Here is an 11,320-nt window from a genome sequence, read left to right on the forward strand (position 1 = left end):
TTCCATATCCAGTTCTAACTGTAGCTTCTTGTCCCACATAGAGATTTCTCAGGAGACAGATGAGGTGATCAGGCACTCCCATTTCTTTAAGAACTTGCCATAGTTTGCTGTGGTCGACACAGTCGAAGGCTTTTGCATAGTCAATGAAGCAGAAGTAGACGATTTTCTGGAACTCTCTAGCTTTCTCCATAATCCAGCGCATGTTTGCTATTTGGTCTCTGGTTCCTCTGCCCTTTCGAAATCCAGCTTGCACTTCTGGGAGTTCTCGGTCCACATACTGCCTAAGCCTGCCTTGTAGAATTTTAAGCATAACCTTGCTAGCGTGTGAAATGAGCACAATTGTGCGGTAGTTGGAGCATTCTTTGGCACTGCCCTTCTTTGGAATTGGGATGTAGACTGATCTAATACTAGATCATGTAATACTAGTGAACAGTAAAATGAAATATAGATGAATTCACAGCCAATGATACATCAGGGCTAGATATAGGACCGTTTTTGAATTGATTCCACTGCTCCACAATACAGGAAGTTCTGTTCTTCCTTACTTTTCACAGTTTTCAGCCAATGCTCTTGTCATAACAGTATCCCATGGCAAGCAATGTTTTGGAGTTGGGGTTAAAGGATGTGGGGAAGGGGAGATGTGTAGAATAGCAAGCTCCAGTGGGGCTCAACAGCATCAGTTACCCCCCAAAAGTAATGAACTGCTGACACTGTAGTCAGATTATTGGGGCCCTGAATGTGGTCCACCGACTGGGAGATGGACACTCCTGCTTTATCACTTTGAGAAATATTTACATCACCTATACTATTGCTCAGGAGGAGACAATTTCCATGCCGTTGCAGAGTGTATGCAAACAGATTATGAACTCTTTGTGCCAAGTGAAGAAAAACATTTTTTGTTTTTTTGTTTTTGACATTTCATTCCAATCTCTCTCCCAAATGATGAATAAGATCACATTTTACACTGCGGCAGGGAATACTGTAATAACTGTCTGAACTCAACCCACCAGTATATATGTTTTTAAAAGGGAAAGGCTTCATCAGTCAACACAAGCTCTTGGCTCTTCTGAGTCAGTACCTGCCTTCATCAGGGCTGGTTACACCTTTGAAGCTCTGGAAATGAGATAGGCTTGATTCCTTCCAGCACTGCAAAGTTATTCATTAACCATAGAACCTGGTTCTGCATCAGAACTACATTAACGCTGCATGCTGTAATAACACTGAATTGATACAATTCCTATATGTTATGCTTCCTTTTGAATCTGAAGTACTGCCACAATTCCTTCCTTAGTAATAGAGCTCAAGTGCAAATAGGAATTGGCTTTCCAAGGAGAAGCTGCTGCCTGCTGGCTTTTGGGCATAATTGGGCCTTCTATTCCAGGCAATGTGCATCAACTGGGAGTTCATATTGCCCTATTCAAAAATATATATAAATATATTTGTGGTGTTGCAGCCTGGCAAAATGGCTCCCTCTGTTGTAACTCCAGTCTGTGGTGGAGCATTCGACTACCCTTCCCTGTTCTGGTGTCTTCCAAACATTTTGGACATGGCTGTTCTGGCTGGGACTGGCAGGAGCTGTAGTCCAAAACATCTGGCAAACACCAGATTGGGAAAGCTGCATTATACCGTATATATATAATATATTTGCTGTTAGTGGTTCTAGCAGGGAACTGCATGATCCTCCTGCATACTGCAGCTCTGAGTCATCTGAGGGAGGGGCAGTCCCTCCCTCAGTGACTCATCACAGCAGCATGCAGGTACTGTAGCTGTGCAGAGCAGAACTCTTTTTAATTGAATCACAGTGTGGCACTTTGATTGTCTGGAGTCCAACCGACTTGACTTACTGTTTTATTAATAAAACTTGTTTGTGTAAGGCACAATGCATTTACATGTGCCATTTGACTTGGGGGGCAGGCGAAGGGAGAGGAAGGCCAGTGGATTCCTTTTGGGGTTGGAGGGAAAGCAATTTATGGGGAGCGGGCTGCATCAAGGGAAAAGAGCAGTTAATTCCATGGTGGGGCAATAAGGGGAAAACAATTACTTCAAAACTAGAAGGAATTGGGGGGGGGGGACAATTAAATTTGAGGATGGCAAGAGAAGGAGAAATCTGTTACCCTGTGAGGGTGAAAAGGAGCAACAGAGTGATAGAGAAGAGACCAGAAGAGGAATGACCGCTAGGAGGAGCCCAGAGAGAAGAAATGCCATGGTGCACCTGCAACATTTTCATCTGCCCCACCTGCAACAAAACATGGCTCTCCCATATCAGTCTCTACAGCCACAACAAGCACTGTAACCTTCCGACAGTTTAACTTTGACCCCCAAAGCCTCACTCCTCCATGGTCTCCCGAGACTGATGGATGTCAACAACAGTAGCTATGCACACTCACATACCCTTGAATATACATCCACATACCTTTCTCTGTCATCCATCCATCTAAGCAACCAAGAGTCATTATTAGAGTTCAGGGATATGTTCTAGCAAGGAAAAAATAACCAAGGAGGGTATGATGTTTATATATGCTGGAAGCTGCCCAAAGTGGCTGGGGCAACCCACTAAGATGTTTGGGGTAGCTATAAAAAGTAAAATTATCATTATGGAATGGGAGAAATTATCATCAGATAAATGTTGGAGGTTATGCACTCCTCCTGTACAGTATATGTTCATGGACACTAAGTTCTAGCACATTGCTTATCTTACACTTGGGGGGGGGGAGGCTGCCTATTTTCCGAGAGATAAATGTTGTTGAGTAAATCTGCATTGCAGGTATTCTGTAAGAAGTATGAAAAGATCCATTCTAAATTTATAAGATTTCAGAAGTTTCACTGATTTAATTAGTAGCGATTCTGGGTTAAGCACGGCAATGGAGTTGCACAAATATTAGCCTTCTTCTGGCTGCTTCTCTCTTGCAAAGTGCTTGGGAGAGGAAAATTGCAATGGAAAAGAGACAATATGGCAGGCGAGGGAATATTAAGCCTTTCCCTGCCAGCCTGTTTTTTTCCATAATCTCTCTGCCCACTCCCCAGTTTCCATCTGTGGGTTTCCATAACCATGTTACCTCTCAGGCATCTATCTGGAATGCTACAGAGTGGGAGTGGCTGGGTATTAGGGAGTTTCAGAGATCCATGGACTCGAAGGGAAAGAGGTCAGAATCCCATCTGTCTGCCTATACTCCACTGCCAGTTGTCCTTCCGAAGGGCATTTTGCAATGTTAGAAGTGGCCATAGGATAGCATTGCAGACAGTTCTGTAGTAAAGTTTAGCTTGGCCCTTTGATATGTTTAACTCACCCTTTTGAATCAATGAGAGTTCAAAGTGTTTAATTGGTTTCTCTCTCATAATACTAAAGCTGAATGGTAGGAGACTCAGGGCAGACCAACAGTAGAATTTCTTCATGCAGTTCATAGAATCATAGAGTTGGAAGAGACCACAAGGCCCATCCAGTCCAACCCCCTGCCAAGCAGGAAACACCATCAAAGCATTCTTGACATATGCCTGTCAAGCCTCTGCTTAAAGACCTCCAAAGAAGGAGACTCCACCACACTTCTTGGCAGCAAATTCCACTGCCGAACAGCTCTTACTGTCAGGAAGTTCTTTCTAATGTTTAGGTGGAATCTTCTTTCTTGTAGTTTGAATCCATTGCTCCGTGTCCGCTTCTCTGGAGCAGCAGAAAACAACCTTTCACCCTCCTCTATATGACATCCTTTTATATATTTGAACATGGCTATCATATCACCCCTTAACCTTCTCTTCTCCAGGCTAAACATACCCAGCTCCCTAAGCGGTTCCTCATAAGGCATTGTTTCCAGGCCTTTGGCCATTTTGGTTGCCCTCCAAGTTAAACTATGGAACTCACAACTGGAAGATGTAGTGGTGACAAGTTTAAATAGCTTTGAAAGCAGGATCAGAACCAGCATGCCTCTGACAAGCAGGTGCTGGGGATTGCAGGCAGGAACATATTGCTGTGTTCATGCCTTGTTTTGTGGGCTTCCAAGGGGCATTTAGTTAGCCATTGTGGGAGACAGGAAGCTGGACTAAATTGGTCTGATCCAGGAGGGTTTTTCTTATGTCCACAGTTTTGACACAAAATAAATATCCAAGTAGCAGGAGCAGGATTCAGACGACTTGGAACATTTTCTTGTCCATATTCATTAAATGCCTACATTAACAACTTCATGTAAATTGAAGTTTTTTTCCAAGAAGAAGAAAATCTAATCTCACACTTAAGGAACATTACTTTTAAAAATAGCTTGTTAGAATGTAGGGAAGATATTCAAATGAGACCACTTTCACAGCTTCCATTTAGGGGTGTGTGTGTGTGTGGTCATACATTAACACTGTTCATTTAGAGAACGTTCATATAGAGAATGTTTGTTACCATAGAGCTCTATAGCAGCTTTTATTAGTGACTTTTGAGAACAATAGACTAGGACACTGTTGGCTAACCACACACACACACACACACACACACACACACACACCAGATTGGGCTACAACTTGCCTTTGGCTATGCCGGCTGGGGCTGATGGGAATTGAAGTACAATGGCGTATGGTGGGACATAGGTCCCCCTTGTCCCTGGAACAGTGCTCACCATCACATTTCTATAGTCCGTAGCCCATGTTAGCTTGGCCATCTTATTACTGTAGATATCAAAGCTGATTCTTTATTGCCTAGAAAATGTGCACTGTGTAAATCTGGAAGGAGTTACTTTCCACCCTTGGAAAGTGGAAAGCAAATAGATTGGGGGGGGGGAGAGATGGAGAAGGCTAGATGCTGCACGCAGCATTGTTAGAATGGTTCCCCTGCTCCCAAAGCCTTTCTGGAGGTTTGTGGGCCCTCCTGAACAATGTATGATAGATAAGTGCATTGGGGGCTGCTGGGGAAGAAGGAAATCATGGACAGATCCCTTTCTCATTTTGGTCAGTTATCCACCCTCCCAATAGCCCCCTGAGCCCCACCCCACATTCCTCAGGATGAGGACTTGCTGGAGATGCTTTTCAGTGGCCACAAGAGGCTGCAAGAGGGAGGGGTGGATAAGAAACTTTCCTTCTATGAACCTCCTTAAATTAGGATCCAAGCCATCAATATTGCTTATACACTTTACACTTTGGACATTTCATATTAGAAAGCAGGTATGAAGAAACTCAAAATGAAAACTACGCTATAACAATTACCCACATTTTCCAGCCAAACCTCTGCTCCCTCTTTTTTTTCAGACTCCTTTTTGAAACCCCGGAGAGCCTTTTGAGGTCCAATGGACCAATGAATGGTCTGATCTAAGGCCACATCCTAAGATCCTAGCTTGTTAGTAGAGAAAGTAACTGCATTTCAGTCATTAATATTGTTGCAATTTGACAACAGTAGTGTGCAAAGTAGAATTGCCCTGTGTCTCAATTATGTCACTTTTCATTGTGTTTATTTCTCACTGGGAGAAGGTTTATGTGGAAACACTGCCTGAACTTGCTGTTAGAATTGGGAACAGCTGCCAGATCATTCCAAAACAAAAGTGATTTTGAGCAAGGCAATTCAAGGATTATAAAATAAGATAATTAATGAGGGAAATATTTCACCAAGTATGGCTCTTACATAAACAAAAGAAGGAAACTGTCATGTATTTCTGTGCAAAGGAATCTTAATCCAAAGCAAAAAAAATTGTTTTAAGATATACAGTTCTAACTAGTTGCAGAATTCCTTCAAATTAAAAACAAACATACACAGGTGCCTTGGGGAAAGATGAGGTAGGGAGTAAATATTCAATGAAATACTAACAACAGTCCAGAAAAGCATACTGCTCTAAACAATATTGGTATAATTGGAAAATGTTCAATAAAATTGTGGGATTCCCCCCCCCAAAGCATAGGCACAGTTACCTAGAGGCTTGGCCTCAGCTATTTGATTCTAGAAATCTCCATTTCATCTGGAAGGTGAACTAAGGTAATCCTTAGGCAACCGGAACAAGAATTCCTTACGACAACAAGCATAAACAGTTTCATTAACTATGAACCCCCAAATTGGGTATCCCCTCCAAGGCGCTTTACCTTCAAGTCATTCATTGCTCTTTCTTTCTTTCTTTCTTTCTTTCTTTCTTTCTTTCTTTCTTTCTTTCTTTCTTTCTTTCTTTCTTTCCCTCCATTTCTGGATTTCTGTCTTCCCTCCAAATGACCCTCTGTTGTTTTTCATACACAATCTGCCAAACACATGCCTAGGTCCTATCCCTGCAGGTTAATCGTCCATTCACAGGGAGATCCACACCCATTAAGAAACATGCTTTTGTCAAATCCCACACTCTAATCAAGCATCATCGTGGCAACAGCACAGTGATAGAACCATTCACAGTTACCAGACAACAAACTCACAACAGCTGTTTTACTTAACAGCAAAAGAACCAAGAGAAGGACGAACGATGTCAGCACTTTTTCTTGGGGCTGTTGATGTTTTATGGGAACAGGTCATTGACTGGTCATATAGTCAAAAAGCAAGAACAGTGAGGGGTGATTTTGAGATGGCAAACACTGATGGCAAACACAGATGGGGTGCACCAGTATTGACTGTCCCTCCTAATGAAAGAAGAGCCCTGCTGGATCAGGCTAAGGGCTCATCTAGTCCAGCATTCTGTTCTCACAGTGACCAACCAGATGCCTATGGGAAGCTTGGAAGCAGAATGTAAGGGCAACCATGTTCTCCCCAATGACAATTCCCAGCCACTGGTATTCAGAGGTTTACTGCTTCTGACAGTGGAGGTAGAGCATAGACATTGTGGCTGGTACTCACTAACAGACTCATTCTCCATGAACATAGCCAGTCTTCTTTTAAAGCCATCCAAACTGGTGGCTATCACTACCTCTTGTGGGACTGAACTCTATAGTTTAGCTATGCACTGTGGGAAGATGGCCTTTGTTTTGTCTGTCCCGGATTTTCCAGCATTCCATTCCATTAGTTGTATATCAGTTCTAGTATTATGAGAGAGGTTTTCTCCCAATCCATTTTCTCCACGCTATCCATAATTTTAAACACCTCTAGCATTGTGACCCAGGTGGCGCTGTGGTTAAACCACTGAGCCTAGGGCTTGCTGATCAGAAGGTCGGCGGTTCGAATCCCTGTGACGGGGTGAGCTCCCGTTGCTCGGTCCCAGCTCCTGCCAACCTAGCAGTTCGAAAGCACGTCAAAATGCAAGTAGATAAATAGGAACCGCTACAGCGGGAAGGTAAATGGCGTTTCCATGTGCTGCTCTGGTTTGCCAGAAGTGGCTTTGTCATGCTGGCCACATGACCTGGAAGCTATACGCCGGCTCCCTCGGCCAATAATGCGAGATGAGCGCGCAACCCCAGAGTCGGTCACGACTGAACCTATTGGTCAGGGGTCCCTTTACCTTTACCTAGCATGTCTAATCTTACTCACCTTCTCTCGCCTTTCCTCATAGAGTAGTTGCTCCATCTGCTTCATTACACAGTGTCATCCTCACAGAGTAACTCAATGGAAAGAGTAGATGGTTTGGGTTGCATTGTTGTGGCCTCACAATGACTACGACATGTGATTTCCAGGTTCCAACAACTTCACTGGCTAGCCATCAATTTAAGATGCTGCCTTATACCAAATGAAATCATTGGTCCATGTAGCTCAACAGTAGCCCTCCAGGGTTTTAGGCAGTGGTCTCTCCCCAGAGATGCCAATTTCCAGGCGTAATTCCAAGTGTTGCTTCTGACCTATAAATTCCTATAGGACCAGGTTAGCATCCAGTGATAAAACACTATACACAGATGACGTGGCTTCAGTAATACGGCTTGCTGTTAGGGTTGATAGTCATAGGAAGGGTGTCTTTTAAAAAAAAGCAGATACAACAATACAGTGCTACAATGCGCTTCAAAGTAACATACTGCATGAAGAAGCAAAAGTTTCATAAAGATTTCGCAACCATTCCATTCTATCACCAAGTTTTTAAAAAAGATCTAGTAGCAGAATGGAAACCAAACCACACCCTTGTGTGCCTAGGGACACCGTGTTTGCCACAGAATAACTCAGCATGTGTGAACATAGGCTGCAGATGCAAACCTGCTGCAAGGAATGCAGGCCGACCAGCAATGTCAATGAAATTTCAATAACCTTAGCAGTTAGGTTGCTAAATATTTGGCATCCCTCCAGTTATTAAGATCTAAATAAATATTGATCTTGTCTTCACTAGGAATATGTTTTGATGATGATATACCTGCCACTAGTGCTATCTTTAATGGCTGCTTCCTACCAAGTGTATATCGAACAGACATGCTATCAAGCCATTAGCAAGCACTTAGAACAAAGCTTGGCACCAACCTGAAGCCACTTTCACAAGCAACTCTTAAATTCATTTTTGCATTTCCTGCAGTTGGTTGGTGTGTGTGCGTGTGCCCCAAAATACTCAAGTGCCAATGTCAAGACAAAAAAATAATGTTCCTAGTATCACAACAAAACCCTGTGACACCCAATGGGCATGCAGAATTGCCAAAGCAAAACTATCAATCCCTTCAAATTCCTCATATGCCCAAGGAATTTATACATTCACTTCAAGTTTCATTTCTGACGAAATTCAATGGCAACTTGCTCTGCTGCTGCTTCCCTGTAATGTCAGTATACTTTATATTTGCAGCCATGATGAGCCACTGGAAGCGAAGGACAGTAAAAGAAAGATACACAAATCTCTTTTTTACTTGAAACATTAGAAAATATCTGGGCAAAGAACATCAGAGCCTTTTGTACTGTAGTTACAGTATGTCCTATAATCCCATCAACAGTTGGAACTGGCAGGTGGTGACATAAGATCACACTGGATGAAAAGCATTAATTTTAGTCCTCTTGGGGTGAGATGCCATCCCAAATGGTCCAGGATTCATTCTGGGATCCATGTGTTTTGTCCTGAGGTGGAACAGATAGTCCAGGAGGCAGGCTAGCTAGCAAGTAGTCTGGGGTGGTAGCAAGAATAAGGGTCAACCAGCAGGACAGTCCAGAGGCAGGAAGTTGATACAGGTCCAGAGTTTACAAGAAACAAGTGGCTTGGATTCAAGGCTTGCAGGACCATGGACAGATCACTAGGTGCAAGGAACTTTCTCTAACAGGTCCCAACTCCATGGCCCAGCCTTATACCTTTCCCAGGGTGGGATGTTGAAGATCCTTAAAGGAACAGTCTTCAGGGCTGAAGCTTAGAACTTTGCACCTTTTCTTTACTTTACCTGGTGCAGTCTCTGTGCCAGTGAACAGCAGGCATTGGAAAGCAAAGTGTCCAGAGTGGTGGGACTTGCTTTCTTATAGAGGTCAGTCTCACGAAGAGCTGTCACTGGGAGTGGTTTGGGATCATGGGTTTCAGTCCATTAGTCTCAGACTTGAGACCAGGGACTAAGTCAGGCATCCCCAAACTGCGGCCCTCCAGATGTTTTGGCCTACAACTCCCATGATCCCTAGCTAACAGGACCAATGGTCAGGGATGATGGGAATTGTAGGCCAAAATATCTGGAGGGCTGAAGTTTGGGGGTGCCTGGACTAAGTCTTATTCCACTGTGGGGTTTATGGGAAAGAAGGACTCAGTTCCACCTCTTCTACGACAACTTCCGCCTGCTGTTCAGAGTCAAAGCCATGGAACCAAAGCTCTTTAGGAAGTTATCCGGTATGGGTGTGGGTGTGGGTGTGTAAATGCCATTTCAGTGTGAGGAAGGTAACCCCACCCAGAGCTGCAAAGCCGGCCAGCAGCCTCTGGAAATTTCTTGTCCCAACAAAATCTGGGTCTGAATAATACCCACAACCATATCGTGTGGCCACCAATACTATATATTAAAGATAGTAGAAGGACAAATATGGAGACTAACTAATTCAGGAGATGCAGGTCTCTGTTCTTTGTGGGGCACAAGTCTCCCAAAAACTCCCCCCCCAAGCTTCTAGAGAGCAGTGGAACATAGTTGTGAGTAACGAGTAACCCTACCTCGCAAGGCAGCACAATCCAAGTCCTAACATTATTTTAGGGAACAAAATCCAGATTGCAATGACCAAATCCACCACAGCATGCTTTACTCCCAACTGGATTCCTGGCCTGTCCTCATTCTTTGCCCAAGGCAACTACAAACTAGCACACATGTGCACACACACACCCTATGTATGGGAGATACAGTTTTCACATTCCATTATTATAATCTATCCTGACTCCCATGCATTAATTACCTTTCCTGACAAGAATTTTTCTCATGACACATAACTACCCCTGAAGGCAAGTTGCATAACACTTCACTGTGCTTGCTACTTGATGTTTATACAGCCTTAAACCTTAAACCCTGTTGAGCTCACACAGTTCGTAAGCCACTTTGGGCTTCTGCCTCTACCACACTAAAAGAAAAGAAAAGCACAAGTGTCACCAATCTGGAATCATGTTCAGGCAACCTCTCCTCTGTGTCTGGGGAAACTGAGGGAAGGAACGTTTTCTGTCCTGCTGCACTGGGTGGCAACATGCGCTGGCTCATAACTGAAGCAAGGCAAAATGTAAACAAGAAGCATGGCGTATCTGCTCATTTTCAACAGGTTTACAGCCTGGACCTTTCAGAAACCTGACATCTGCAATAGCCAGCAGTGTCAACACAATGGCTTTAAAAACAGTTCATTTTAAACAGATATAACAAATCTACATTGGCATTGAATTTAATAAACCAAAGGTGTTGAAGTTATCTTGTTATGACAAGGTTGTTATGGAGTAATTCTATGTCTCTGAAAGGGAAAGTCTTTGCTAAGAGACTTGTTTCAGCTGCAGCTCTGTCATAATGTACATAGGTGCTCAGGTGAGGCCTAATATGAATATATTAGAATTCTTCAGAAGATAAGAGGAGCAGGTGAATGCAAACATGAGCTGGAGGTAGATTTTCTGGATTTACACAAAAATCACATGAACATTTCAAATCACTTTAATCACTTGGGGATGCTCCTTATTTCTGTTAATGTACATTACAACCATTCACAAGTTATGCTTTTTCTGGTTTAAGCCTTATTCCTTACACCCCTCCAGATAATGTAGGAGGGCACTGTGCTACTTAGAGCCAGATGCTGGCTGACAGTGTTCTGCAAACTAGTCTCAGGTGCAATCCCTTAAAATATTGTATCTGCCTTTCTGTATTACCTGCTTTTCTGCCCCAAGCAGTGCAAAGCTATTTATTGCCTTGTATACAAAGTCAGCTTTGTTGTCAATTTCACATCTTGTCAGCACATTAACAAAAAATACATTTTTTAAAATAAATAAAAAGGTGTGTACTAGTGTGACTACTGTATATTTAAAAAAAGCACTGAAATGCTTAAGGGTTGGGAACATGGAGGCAGAAG

This window comes from Zootoca vivipara, chromosome 4 (genome assembly GCF_965207765.1).
Source record: "Zootoca vivipara chromosome 4, rZooViv2.hap1.1, whole genome shotgun sequence".
NCBI classification, from domain to species: Eukaryota; Metazoa; Chordata; class Lepidosauria; order Squamata; family Lacertidae; genus Zootoca; species Zootoca vivipara.